The sequence below is a fragment of the Hevea brasiliensis genome, chromosome 2 (genome assembly GCF_030052815.1).
Source record: "Hevea brasiliensis isolate MT/VB/25A 57/8 chromosome 2, ASM3005281v1, whole genome shotgun sequence".
Taxonomy (NCBI): Eukaryota; Viridiplantae; Streptophyta; class Magnoliopsida; order Malpighiales; family Euphorbiaceae; genus Hevea; species Hevea brasiliensis.
Window position 1 is genome coordinate 91,584,843 of NC_079494.1, and position 15,750 is coordinate 91,600,592.

General features: G+C 35.6%; 1 long non-coding RNA gene across 1 annotated transcript; it reads right to left on the bottom strand.

The window, feature by feature from the left end:
- Positions 1 to 11,925: 11,925 nt before the first annotated feature.
- LOC131170565 (uncharacterized) lies at positions 11,926 to 14,568 on the bottom strand. Its single transcript, XR_009141350.1, has 3 exons — positions 14,457 to 14,568; positions 12,962 to 13,025; positions 11,926 to 11,983 (listed from the first exon to the last, which is right to left on the bottom strand). It is a non-coding gene; the product is annotated as an uncharacterized LOC131170565 (long non-coding RNA).
- Positions 14,569 to 15,750: the final 1,182 nt, after the last annotated feature.

Here is a 15,750-nt window from a genome sequence, read left to right on the forward strand (position 1 = left end):
GTCACCTCACCGTGCAATGCATTGGTAGGACGCTAGATGTCATTTTGGTATTTTGTAATTGATTTTATTTTCTCATATGTATTTGAAACTTATGTAATGTATTTTGATATTCATGTAAATAATGAAAAGTGTGGTTGTAAATGGAAAAGTGAATGTTTATCTATGATATATGCATGGTATCATATGAGATGGATGAATGAGAACTGAGATTGAACATTGTTGAGAATTTGATAAATGGAGTTGAGATGATGGAAAATGAATATAGGAAGTGTTTTTCACAGGTTCCGAAGAACTGTTTTCTCCATTTTTAGCCGGTACTCCGCCGGATTTTCTTTAAAATTTTCGGAACCTTAAATAAATAATACTTTTGATAAATGGATTAAATAAATTATATTTCACAAGTTATATTCAAAAGGAAGAATAAAAATGAATTAAGATAAAATAGAGTGCTCGGCACACTGAGTGGCATAACTTGCTCGGCTACACTGTGGTCGGGTAAGGGGTGTCACAGGTTACCTCTACCCCTGCCTCTACCTCTGGGTGGTCGTGAACTTCCGTGACAGGCTCAATCGACCCTTCTGCAGTAGTAGGAGGTGGTCCAACTCTGCGACTACTGGTGCAGTCCTTGGCAAAGTGTCCTATGCCTCCACAGTTATAACATGCTCCAATAGCCTTATAGCATATCCCACCATGATATCTTCCACAATTTTCACATTGGCGGGAATGGTAGGAACCTCCGGTACTATGCTGACCAGATAAAGGAGGTTTCTGTCCTGAATGTCCTCCCCTACCAGACTTCTTGCCACCTCTATTGTGTCCCTCATAGTTCTTCCTCTTTCCAGTAGGACCACTGGAACTCTGTTCTACTGACTTTCCCTCTTCATCTGTCTTCTCTGATCTCTTTTTCTCAGGAGCAGTCTCTGTTAGTAGTATGCCCTAGAGTATATCATTTAGTATGTATCTTGTACATATTTTATTAATAAAAGGCATTTCTACTTTTCCGTTTACATAATATATTTATGTGTAATAGAAAAGGTCCATTGATATTTTGTTAGAAATATTATTCTTAAGTTGTTAAGAATATGAGTGACAATATTTCTAGCACAAAGTATCATAAATAGGTTCACAATCGAGGATACTTCATAATAAGGACATGACTTATCCAGAAAGATTGTATTCATGTTTGTTCCCAAGTTATTTATATGAGATATAAATAAGATGGAATGGTGAGTCTCATGCCATATAACAAACATGATAGGCACTTATAAATGATAAGTAGGCCGAACCAGTGACACTTATGACAAGCACATGGAGTTTACTCTTGTCAATGTTTTGTCATAAATCATATCAGTGCATATAATCTTTAGACACGAGATAGCACGCTTATCTTGTATATAGGTAGTTTGAGTTTGATATCGCTTTCATACTTGTACTATGTATGGGTATATGGGCATGTGTTGGCTCTGCTAGTTATATATGGAGGTAGGTGTTGATCAAGATGGAATCTGTTCCTCTAAGTAAATAGAGTTAAAATCCTATGTTCATTTAATTGTTCTTGATGTTTCAAGTTCTGGCCAGACAGATAGATTTATTGAAAAGAGTTTCGATGAGAAAAATCTTTTAATCAAGAACTGGAATTAAATGAGAACATAATATTCATAGCAAATGGAGTTTGACATAAACCATGACTCCAGCTTGAGTTGGGATTTTGTAACAGAGAGATTCTAGTGCATGGTAACATATGATTATAGGTTCATTTAAGGTAAACCTTATTACTAATTGGGTGGCCATGGCATGCTATGCTAGGTGTTAACCATGGTCTATGAGGTTCATAAAATGATTTAGAGAAATCATTTATGGTAAAAAGAGTTCGATGATATTAAGAGTTGATATCATGTCTCATTGCCAATTAGTGATGAGCCTAGTAAGTCACACACATACACAAGTTATCACCTATTTAAATATGATTTAATTAATTAATTAAAGAGTTTAATTGATTAATTAAATAGATTTGGTTTGCAATTAAATTGCAAAGTCCCTAGCATGACTTGAAACCAAATCTAGATTATTGGATGTATAGTATAAATTAAATTTATATTTAAAGTGTTTAAATATGAATTTAATTGATGAGAAATTAATTAATAGAGATTAATTAATTAATTTATATTTGATATAAATTAATTAGAAGAAGAAAATAATTATTTTGGGTTAAGAACTCAATATTAAGACACAGGGGCATTTTGGTCATTTCACGATTGTGACACGTGGCACCATGAGATGGTGACACATGGCATAACACATAAGCTTGCCAAATGTTTTTTTAATCATGTAAGATGATTAAAATCAAGATTAAATATAGGTTTGACACTTGGCACAATGTGATTGGGTCACTTAAACCTAGAGCTAATCAAAAGGTGACATGTGGCTAGGGTTTAATGTGTTAACCTAGCTATTTAAGTGTGGTTATGAAAGGAAAACATAACCAGCAGCCTCTCCTCTCAATTGTCACGCCACTTTGAGCCTCTCCAGCTATTTCTCTTAATCTCTCATCAATTCAAAGAGATTAGCCATCAATCTCTTGAATTAAGAACACTAGAAATTGTTTCTAGTGTCCTGTTTACATCTCTAATCTCTTAAAAGGCAGAACTTGAATTTCTAATTAATAGAAAAGGCTTTAGAAGCTGTTCAAGGGCTGCCATAGGTGTTCTTGGTGTGGACAAGCTAGAGGGACAACATCTGGTGTCCTGAAGACGAATCTCAAAGGCGCAGACACGCTGCAGCACATCAAGAGGTTAGTGTAATCGTTCTTGATTTAATCTAGGGTTCTAAAATTAATTTGATTAATTTTAAAATCTTAAATGGCAAATACAGATCCAAAAACATATTAAAAGAGTTTTAATATGTTGTTTATCATTGAAATCAAATAGATAAAAATAAATCTTGCATGGTGCATGTGACCCTAGGTGAAAATTTTTGAATTCAATGGTATAATCTTGTGTTTTTCACGCTTCCGTTCCTTCAATTGGTATCGAGCCACTATATTTGCCATTTAGATTGTTGATTATATAATTTAATTGTGTGTTTGATCATGAGATCAAGAGATTCATTGCTGGTTGGATCATGAGATGTGGCGTCACACATGGAGAAGCCACCATTGGTGGCGGCAACAATGGTTCCATGGGTGATTCAAGGTTTGGCTTTTAATTCTGCAATTGTTGTATGATCTAAGGCCTATTCTTTGACTAATTAAAGTGTTTAATTAGTTGTTTTAATCACACAATTAAATTATGATTCAAATCAGAATTTTAAAAAATGTTTGAATGTGATTCAAATCTGAATTTTAAAAGTTGTTTGAATGAGATTCAAATCTGAATTTTTAAAGTTGTTTGAATCATATTTAAATCTGATTTTTTAAAATTGATTCAATAAAATTCAGATCTGATTTTTAAAAATATTTGAATGTGATTCAAATCTGATTTTTTAAAAAATGTTTGAATGTGATTCAAATCTGAATTTTTGAAGTTGTTTGAATGTGATTTAAATCTGAATTTTTAAATTTGTTTGAATGAGATTCAAATCTGAATTTTTAAATTTATTTGAATCATATTCAAATCTGAATTTTAAGTTGAATATGAGATATTCAATTTAATTTAAGAATGTATGTTTTATTTAATTGTTAAATAGTGATATGCATGATGGATGATCATGGACTATAAAAGACCAATGTGATTGGATTTATTTCTTTTATGTTTCTTTGGGATTGTAAATTAATTAATTTATTTTAATTTATTTTGGGCATGTATAATTAAGTTTGTAATATTTTTGGGTTGTAATTTCATTTATTTAAGTTCTTGTAAATTCGCCTTGGTATGCCAAGGATTACTATGTAATATTGGATTGCAAGAAGTTCAAGGAGGTCAAGAGCATTGGTGGGACCAGTGGGAGGAATTCAATATCAAGTGTTGATTATGTACTCCTTCAGCAACTCTTGTAAAATGAATGAATGAAATGCACCTAGGAATGCCTTGATTCAATTCTTGGTGGCTCAGAATTGAATCCCTTAGAAAGTCCATGATCATACCATATTTACTGCTTATCCATGAATGCATGAGATGTATGGGAATGTATGCAATTATATGATATATGCATGCTAAATGGATAATGTGCAAAGTGAGACCTTAATAGTAATTAGGATGGCTATAAAATCTTCCAAACAAATGATTAAGTTGGAAATGCTATAATTAAAGTAATTATAACATAAGCCCTCCATTGGGGCAATTATTTTAAGAAATTTTAAATAGTTGCATGAGATGCAATTAATTTAAGAGATTTTCTTAAGAATAATTGTTAAGCATGAGATGTTGTAAATATGTAAATGGTTTGGTGGCCAATATTGGATGTACCTGAGGACATTAAAATTATTTGCATAATTCGGCTCAATGGGATCAACTTAACTAATGCAAGATAAGTCAATATTGGATGTACCGAGATTTTGAGCATTAGGGGCTAGTAAAGGATTGAACCTCACATGAGATGTGATGGGTAAGGAGTTGCTAATTTATAGTTTATTGTAATTCCAATAATGGATGTACCTGAGGATGATCAATAGAATTATAAGAATTCAATCACCCACTAGAAATCCATCCAACTAGGATTTCCGTTTTCTACTTTGGAAGTGTAGGATTCGCTAAGTTAGTGGGAGGACCAATTTGATTAAAAGACCATAATCATTTTGGTTAATTACATGATACATTTACTAATTAATCTGGTTATTTTCTGCGGTTAATTTTCTGATAAAAATGAGCACAAAACAACCACCACCATCCAATATCCTTGCAAGCATACTTGATCACAACAGGTAGACAGGACCTAATCATGCGATTGGCTAAGAAATTTGAAACTTGTCTCAACCTTGAACATATAGGATATGTTCTATATTCAAATGTTCCTGGTCCCTTACCTCCAGAGGCCACACAAGAGGAACATGATACTTTGGACAAGTGGAAGGAGCATGATATGAGAGCTAAGTGTTACATGCTTGCTTCCATGAGTAATGAGTTACAGAAGCAACATGAGAACATGCAGAGTGCTAGTGAGATCCTCCTTCACCTACAAGAGTTGTATGGTGAGCACAGCAGGAATGCTAGGTATGAGATATCTAAACAGTTATTCCGTATGAGGATGTCTGAGGGATAGAATGTTGGGGATCATGTCCACAAGATGATTCGGCTGATTGAGCAGTTGGAACATCTTGACTTCAACATGGATTTCCAACTACAAACGGATTTGATCCTTCAGTCCCTTCCTGAGTCTTTTGGGAATTTTGTGACAAATTTCCATATGACTAAACAGGAATGCACCTTAGCTGAATTACTCAACATGCTGGTTATTGCCCAAAAGAATATGCCAGGCAATAAAGGAAAAGAGGTAGCTTTGGTTGCATCTTCTTCTGCTGGAAAGTCCAACAAGAAGAAGGGCAATAAGAAAAAGAAACCTCAGATTCCTGGTCCTTCCAAGAAAATAGCTAAACAGAAAAGGAAGACCAAAGCTGACAAAGGCAAAGGAAAGCGTTTCCACTGCCAACAGGAAAGTGTTTCCATTGCCAGTAAGAAAGTGTTTCCACTGGCCAGAGTATAGCAATCTAAATGAATGCAATGCCATGGTGAAAGCCAACTCAGGTTCAAAATATATTTGGCACTTAAGGTTATGTCATGTTGCAGAAGATAGGATTGCAAAACTGGAGAAAATGGGGATTCTATCCTCATTGGGCTCTGAGCCTACTCAAACTTGTGAATCTTGCCTTCAGGGCAAAATGACTAAATCACCCTTTGTTGGACAAGGGCTAAGAGCTGAAAATATTTTGGAACTAATACATAGTGATGTATGTGGTCCGTTTAAAGAAATGGCTAGAGGGGGCTTTCATTATTTTATTACCTTTACTGATGATAAATCAAGGTTTGGGTATTTGTATTTGATGAAATACAAACATGAATCCTTTGAAAAGTTCAAAGAATTTAAATCTGAAGTAGAAAATCAAACAGGAAAAAATATTAAAGCTCTTCGATCAGATCGTGGAGGTGAATATTTGAGTACTGAATTTGATGAATACTTGAGAGAGCATGGCATTGTTTCTCAGCTGACTCCTCCAGGAACGCCACAGCTGAATGGTGTATCTGAAAGGAGAAATCGTACCCTATTGGATATGGTACGTAGTATGATGAGCTATACTGATATGCCAATCTCCTTTTGGGGATTTGCATTAGAATCAGCTTTATATATTCTGAATAGGATTCCATCAAAATCGGTTTCTTCCACACCTTATGAGATATGGCATGGAAGAAAACCAAGTCTTAAGCATGTTAAGATTTGGGGTTGTCCAGCTTATATCAAAAAGCTGAACACTGATAAATTGGAGACCAGATCAGAAAAAGGTCGATTTGTTGGATATCCAAAAGATAGTTTTGGATATTATTTTTATTTGCCTACTTCACAAAAGGTTGTGATAAGTAGAGATGCCACATTTCTTGAACAACAGTTTGTTCAAGAAGGAGGCAAAGAAAGGCAAATAGAGTTAGAATTGGAGAATTCTGACCAACCAACAGATCAGATGGATATAGATCCATCTAGTCAACCTATACCCATTGATGAAACATCTACACCTGTTCCTTGTAGAACAACTGAGGGTATCTCACCCACGGTGAGATATGGTTTTCTTCATGAAGAAGAACAAGAGTTGTCTACTCATGAAGAAGTAGATCATGGAGATGATCCACTTACCTATGAAGAAGCTATATCAGATATAGACTCTTCAAAATGGATTGATGCTATGAAATCCGAGATTGATTCCATGTATAAGAATCAAGTTTGGGATCTTGTTGACCCACCTGAAGGTATTGTACCTATAGGGAACAAATGGGTTTTCAAGAAGAAAATTGGTTCTGATGGAAAGGTAGAGACCTATAAGGCAAGGCTAGTAGCGAAAGGGTTTCGCTAAAGGCAAGGAATAGACTATGAGGAGATTTTCTCGCCTGTTGCCATGCTTAAATCAATTAGGATTTTATTAGCAATAGCTGCATACTATGATTATGAGATTTGGCAGATGGATGTCAAAACAGCTTTTCTCAATGGATACATTGAAGAAAACATTTTCATGGAACAACCTAAGGGATTTGAATCCTAAGATGGTTCCAAGGTATGCAAGCTAAAGCAATCCATTTATGGGTTGAAACAAGCTTCGAGGAGTTGGAACATCCGTTTTGATGAAGCCATTAAATCTTTTGGTTTTATAAAAAATGAGGATGAGCCATGTGTATATAAGAAGGTTAGTGACAGTGCTATCACTTTCCTTGTCTTATATGTGGATGACATCGTTGATGGGTAATGATACGGCTATGTTGACGACTATAAAGGTATGGTTGTCAAATACATTCTCCATGAAAGACTTAGGGGAGGCAACCTATATTCTTGGGATTCGCATCTATAGAGATAGAGCGAAAAGAATAATTGGTTTATCCCAAAGTCTATACTTGGAAAAGGTGTTAAAGAGGTTTAACATGCTTGATTCCAAGAGAGGATTGTTACCAGTGAGACATGGTATCCACCTTTCTAAAGAGATGTCTCCAAAGACACCTGAAGAAAGAGATAAGATGGCCAGGATTCCATATGCTTCGGCTATTGGAAGTTTAATGTATGCAATGTTGTGTACTAGGCCGGATATCGCATATGCTGTTAGTTTGACTAGCAGGTATCAATCCAATCTAGGTTTGGAACACTGGATAGTTGTCAAGAATATTCTTAAGTACTTAAGAAGAACTAAGGATTTATTCTTGATTTATGGAGGTGGAGACTTGCAATTGGATGGTTATACTGATTTTGATTTCCAATCAGATATCGATGATAGAAAGTCTACCTCTGGATATGTGTTCATTTGTAATGGAGGTGCGATCGGTTGGAAGAGTTCCAAACGAGCACGATCGCAGATTCCACTCGAGGTCGAGTATATTGTCGCATCGAATCTCGCAAAGAAGTCGCTTTGGATAAAGAAGTTCGTGATGAGAACTTACAGTAGTTACTTCCATTGAGTCAGCAGTTCCATTAAACTGTGAAAACAATTGAGAAGTCATACAGGCAAAGGACCCAAGGTATCACCAGAAATCAAAAAACAAAGAAATGCGCTACCACATTATCCGAGAAATAGTTGGGCGGCGATGTAGCCATGCAGAAAATAGCATCGGTGAAAATCCGGTGATCCATTCACTAAGCCTATGTCACGGACTCATTAGACCGACATCTTGAGAAGATAGGTCTAAGGTATTGTAATGAATGGCTCTAGTGCTAGTGGGAGATTGTTAGTAGTATGCCCTAGAGCATATCATTTAGTATGTATCTTGTACATATTTTATTAATAAAAGGCATTTCTACTTTTCCGTTTACATAATATATTTATGTGTAATAGAAAAGGTCCATTGATATTTTGTTAGAAATATTATTCTTAAGTTGTTAAGAATATGAGTGACAATATTTCTAGCACAAAGTATCATAAATAGGTTCACAATCGAGGATACTTCATAATAAGGACATGACTTATCCAGAAAGATTGTATTCATGTTTGTTCCCAAGTTATTTATATGAGATATAAATAAGATGGAATGGTGAGTCTCATGCCATATAACAAACATGATAGGCACTTATAAATGATAAGTAGGCGAACCAGTGACACTTATGACAAGCACATGGAGTTTACTCTTGTCAATGTTTTGTCATAAATCATATCGATGCATATAATCTTTAGACTGAGATATACAGTTATCTTGTATATAGGTAGTTTGAGTTTGATCGCTTTCATACTTGTACTATGTATGGGTATATGGGCATGTGTTGGCTCCTGCTAGTTATATATGGAGGTAGGTGTTGATCAAGATGGAATCTGTTCCTCTAAGTAAATAGAGTTAAAATCCTATGTTCATTTAATTGTTCTTGATGTTTCAAGTTCTGGCAGACAGATAGATTTATTCGAAAGAGTTTCGATGAGAAAATCTTCTAATCAAGAACTGGAATTAAAAGAGAACATAATATTCATAGCAAATGGAGTTTGACATAAACCATGACTCCGGCTTGTGTTGGGATTTTGTATGTTAGAGATTGTAGTGGTTGGTAACATATGATTATAGGTTCATTTAAGGTAAACCTTATTACTAATTGGGTGGCCATGGCATGCTATGCTAGGTGTTAACCATGGTCTATGAGGTTCATAAAATGATTTAGAGAAATCATTTATGGTAAGAAAGAGTTCGATGATATTAAGAGTTGATATCATGTCTCATTGCCAATTAGTGATGAGCCTAGTAAGTCACACACATACACAAGTTATCACCTATTTAAATATGATTTAATTAATTAATTAAAGAGTTTAATTGATTAATTAAATAGATTTGGTTTGCAATTAAATTGCAAAGTCCCTAGCATGACTTGAAACCAAATCTAGATTATTGGATGTATAGTATAAATTAAATTTATATTTAAAGTGTTTAAATATGAATTTAATTGATGAGAAATTAATTAATAGAGATTAATTAATTAATTTATATTTGATATAAATTAATTAGAAGAAGAAAATAATTATTTTGGGTTAAGAACTCAAAATTAAGACACAGGGGCATTTTGGTCATTTCACAGTGTGACACGTGGCACCATGAGATGGTGACACATGGCATAACACATAAGCTTGCCAAATGTTTTTTTTTAATCATGTAAGATGATTAAAATCAAGATTAAATATAGGTTTGACACTTGGCACAATGTGATTGGGTCACTTAAACCTAGAGCTAATCAAAAGGTGACATGTGGCTAGGGTTTAATGTGTTAACCTAGCTATTTAAGTGTGGTTATGAAAGGAAAACATAACCAGCAGCCTCTCCTCTCAATTGTCACGCCACTTTGAGCCTCTCCAGCTATTTCTCTTCATCTCTCATCAATTCAAAGAGATTAGCCATCAATCTCTTGAATTAAGAACACTAGAAATTGTTTCTAGTGTCCTGTTTACATCTCTAATCTCTTAAAAGGCAGAACTTGAATTTCTAATTAATAGAAAAGGCTTTAGAAGCTGTTCAAGGGCTGCCATAGGTGTTCTTGGTGTGGACAAGCTAGAGGGACAACATCTGGTGTCCTGAAGACGAATCTCAAAGGCGCAGACACGCTGCAGCACATCAAGAGGTTAGTGTAATCGTTCTTGATTTAATCTAGGGTTCTAAAATTAATTTGATTAATTTTAAAATCTTAAATGGCAAATACAGATCCAAAAACATATTAAAAGAGTTTTAATATGTTGTTTATCATTGAAATCAAATAGATAAAAATAAATCTTGCATGGTGCATGTGACCCTAGGTGAAAATTTTTGAATTCAATGGTATAATCTTGTGTTTTTCACGCTTCCGTTCCTTCAGTCTCAAACTCAACTCTTTCCAACTCTAGGGCTTGAGAAACAAGTTCAGAGAAGTTAGTGTGTTTGAAGCCGAGCACTTGTACTCTGATACTGGGCTTCAAGCCAGTTTCAAACCTCTTGCATCTCTCCCTGCTGGTAGCAAGCAAGCTTACTGCATAGTGGCTAAGGCGGGAGAATTCTCTTTCATACTCAGCCACTGATCTGTTCCCCTGTTTCAGACTTAAGAATTCTTGCAGTTTCTGGTCTACATAGGCATCAGGGATGTATTTCTGTCTGAATTCCCTGAGGAAGTCATTCCATGTTAGCACTGCAGGTTCTACCAGACTGTGGGGAATGGTTTTCCACCAGTCATAAGCATCCCCCTGTAGCAAAGATACTGAGTATTCAAGTCTAAGCTCCTCTGTACAATGAAGTTTCTTGAACACTCTATCCATCCTCTCTAACCACTGTTCAGCTTCTAGAGGATCTACTGTCCCCTTAAACTCTGTAGCCCCATACTTCATCAATTTGTCATGCTGCCTTGTAGGGGACTGTGGTTGTACCACTGGTGTCTGTATTGGGACTTGAGTAGGTGCATTACCAGCCATTTGTTGGAATATTGCAGCCATCGAGCTGAATCGAAAGCAGAAATCGCAGATCTGCAGGTGGTCTTCTTGAACCACTAACATTTTGTAGGCACAGGGCATCCCTTGCACCTCGACCTCAATAGTGATCGTGAGAACGATCACCCTCTTCCATATTCAATGCGAGGATCTTAGCTTTCTGAACAATAACATAAGGATATTTACTCGTTAGTGCATATTTATCTTGTAATGTCTTGTATGTATCAAACAATGATATTGAGCAGTTGTACTATGAAGAAAGAACATTCAAATAACAGGTGAAAACAAAATTTAAAACTTTGCTCTGATACCACTAAAACATGTCACACCCTACCCCTCTGTAAGGCATAACATAATCCCGTAGTATACCTAATGAATTACCAACTCCGTCTACTGATAACCCATTAAATACACTACAAGGGATTTTAAAAACTTTTCTTATTTCTTTTACAGTGGTGAGCACTATTTACAGGTATTAAAAACTTTGGTGAACTGAAGTGAAACAACTAACTCATTTGGTTTATTTGGAATTTCTGTAAAAATTTTGGCAGAGTGCCATCTGTATTTTGGACAAAACAGTTCTTCAGAAAACCTGTAAAAAAAAAACACTTCAATAATTTTCCAAATCTAAACTCCACATTTTTCTCAACACAATATATTTCTCAACACAACAATTTATTAACTCAATTTCATAGAAATTTTTCAAAGTCTGAGATAAGGAAATATAATACAGCTTTTACAAGTCAAAACAGCTCATAATTATTTTACAACTTCAAGGTACAATTTGAATTTACAACTGCTCAAAACCAAAAGCAAAATGTACATACAGTGTCATACATTACAGTACAAAATGCAAAATATTGGTATACTCATTATACCCGAAAAATCTCTCGCTGGAGGTATATGCAGCCTAGTCTGCTGCCCTGTCTGTCTCTCTACCTGCGACAGCAATTAAAAAGCTATCGCTGAGACAATGTCTCAGTGGTGCACAACATTAACCAAATACAATTTAAATCACAATTCATAAGTCATGTAAATAGTGGATACTTAAAATCATAGTTAAATTCAAGACAATAAATGTCAACAAGAATTTAAACTCCATTTGTCAATATCACAATAATTTTCCATAAGTCAGATCATGTTTGAATTCAAAAGACAGTATATGTCAATGAGAGTTTAAATCAATTTCACAATCTCACAATACATAATAATGCAATTTAGTCGAATAATTTAAGAATACAGTGTTGCCAATTCATTCACAACTTAAGTCATGACACAAATTTCCGATCAATGCCGTGTTGTACACCACGACAAAGCAATCACAACCTCACTAATCGAAATCAATGAGGAAGGGGAGCTAGCTATATAATGAGTACTCATCCGATCACCTCAACTGGTAAACCAGAGAGGGAAAAATAAACGATCACGACTCCATAAATGGAGAAGGAAAATAAACAATCACAACCCCATAATTGGAGAAGGAATGATATGATATTGTCATGCTAAGTGTGAACACAAAATCAATTCCAAACATTTTATTCAAATGATTCATGAGAATCCAATAAATTTCCAAAGTCATAATTTCATTCACAAAATGGCAACATAATTCGTAATTTACTTCAATTTCCACAAAAACCATTTACAGTGCTTTTCAATCAATAAGTTTCCATCAATATCATTCAAACAATTTTTTTACAGTTTCAAACCATTCACAATGTTTTTCAATCAATAAGTGTCCACCAAACACATTTCCACAATTTAAAACAATGATATGCAAATAGTCAATATTTATTTCCATTGAAAATAATTCAAAAGAAACAGTTGTTGTGCACAAACACAATTTAAAACAATAATATACAAATATTCAATATTTATTTCAATTGAAAAATTCAAAAGCAATAGCCGTTGTGCACAAACCTCTGATGACTGTCCCCCTGGTCTGGACTCAGTGTTTCCTTCTCTTTTCCTGAGTCTTTAGTAACTGAGAAACACAATTTGAAGTGTTTCAGTACTAAATTAAATTGTCTCTAACGATAATGTTTGGTAAATAATGCACTGAACTCAATTTTTCACTTAATCACCTAATATACCGACCCTCGTTGCGTTTTAGGTAAATTAGGTTTTAGTGTCGTTAATATGTCACATTCGATAGGGTTTTAGGTTTGGTACGTTTTACCAAAGTCATTTCCTTGCTTAGTGCATTTTAATGCAAATTGCTGGATTTCGGGATACTGGTTTGACCTAGTCTAACGGTCTAGTTCCCTAGGTTTTCGGGTCTCGGTCGAAACTACAAACTTGTAGATTTAGGTCTTATGGACCGCGGTGCAAAATTTCAGGTCAATCCGAGTTAAGTAGACCGAGTTATGGTCATTATACTATTGCTGGTCAAATGGTACCATTTTAGGTCAATTTTAGGTCAAATTGGTCAATTCTGGTTCGGCCAGTTTTTGGACCCGAACTTGTGCAAGTTGTTTGACTTGCTTATGGTCATTTCTGGGCTTTGGTGTCTTCATAAGACTTTTAGGTATGGGTCTTAACTATTCTTGGTCAAAATTTCAGGTCAATTGGACCTGCTTTGAGTGAGTTATGGCCTAAATACTCACTGCTGCCCAATTGGTCATTTTTCAGGTCCTAATTGCACCTAATCCGAATTGGTCATTTTTTTAGGTCACCTTGCAAGCAGAATTTTGGTATGGTTTCTCAATGAAAGTTGGCACATTTTGTGCCTAGTTTCACCTCAAATTGGTCTCATACCAATTGAGGTTACACATTTAAGGTTATAGGCTAAAATGTACACTTCCCTCACTATGCCTTTCACACCCCGCTTCAAACACACATTTAACTTGCAAAGTTTACTTCCATACCCTACCAATATGTTTTGGTACATTACCAAAAGCATTATCTACTTTACATCAACATTATTTTGGGCAGATTACCATTACCCTCAACACACCAAATATCATTCACAATTACAATTTCTAATTACCATTACAAACACACCTAACCATTACAAATTTTACGTACACTTTACAATATCAATCTACATACATCTCATCAACCTTCTAGGTCAATATTTTGCCCACACTTCCTTCAATATATACCATTACTCAAGTGTCCCCAAGCTGCCGCAAACCATTCTTCAACATCAAAGTGCCATCCAATTTACCAATTCCCATCCAAGTGCATAAATCACCATATAAACATGAAGTAAATCACTAGGTTACTAAATCACCATGATCAATATTATTTCCCATCAATTATATGCACAAATATCTCATCAAAAACGTGACTCATGGCTGTCCAAAATGAAAACAACAATAACCCTTCAAACTCAAAATTTTCCTTCACCAAACCAACACCCATAACATGAACATAAACTTTAACAAAGAAATTCTCAAAAATGCAAACTTACCTTTAATTGTAACTTGCTAAACCTTCACCAAACTTCTCAAAATTGGTATCAATATCTTCCTTGTGATGTGTAGACCATTTTTCATGAAGGAACTTAAAGGATTGGAGTTGAAATGGAGAGAGGAAATCAAGCTTTACACAACACGTTGATGGAGGTTTCAAGGTTCTTCATTTCGGCAAGTTGAATGCAAATGAGGAAGATTAATTATTTAGCTGCATTTTTAAGTGTACACATGTCCCACTATGTATTTAATTATTTATGTCTCCTCTCTCATATCAAGGTGTGGTTCTAGGCATCCTAGCTGTCCGGACAACACTGGTCACTGGAGCAGTAGAACGCACTACCGAACTTAGGGGTGTTACATGTTACACAAGAATGTCAGATTTGACTGGAATGACAAGTGTCAGACCAGTTTTGAGAAGTTGAAGGCTATGTTGACAGAGGCACCAGTGTTAACACAGCCAGTGTCAGGAAAGGACTTCGTGGTCTATAGTGATGCCTCACATAATGGGCTAGGGTGTGTATTGATGCAAGAGGGGAAGGTGGTCGCTTATGCTTCCAGGCAGCTAAGGCCACATGAACAGAATTACCCTACCCATGATTTAGAGCTTGCAGCAATTATCTTCGCACTGAAGATATGGAGGCACTACTTGTATGGTGAAAAGTGCTACATTTACACAGACCACAAAAGCCTGAAATACTTGCCAACCCAAAAGGAGCTCAACCTTAGACAGAGGCGATGGATTGAGTTCTTGAAGGATTATGACTGTGTAATTGACTACCATCCTGGGAAGGCAAATGTAGTTGCTAATGCTTTGAGCAGAAAATCCATGACAGCCTTGAGATCATTGAATGCCCGTCTAACTTTGATTCGAGATGGAGCTATTTTGGCTGAGTTGCAAGTGAGGCCAAACCTGCTACAGCAGATACTAGATGGGCAGAAGGTAGATGAGAAGCTAATGGCTATTATGAGTAAGATCTCAGTGGGAAAAGCAACTGACTATGGGGTGAAAGCAGATGGGTGTCTGTATTACAAAGAAAGACTGTGTGTACCAGATGATGGGGAATTGAAAGCTAGTATTCTAAAAGAGGCACACACTAGTGTATATGCTATGCACCCAGGAAGTACAAAGATGTATCATGACCTGAAGCTTCAGTATTGGTGGCCTGGTATGAAGAAATACATAGCTGACTATGTGACTAAATGCTTGACATGTCAGCAAGTCAAGGCAGAACATCAAGTTCCATCAGGTTTGCTACAGCCTATAGGCATACCTGAATGGAAATGGGATCG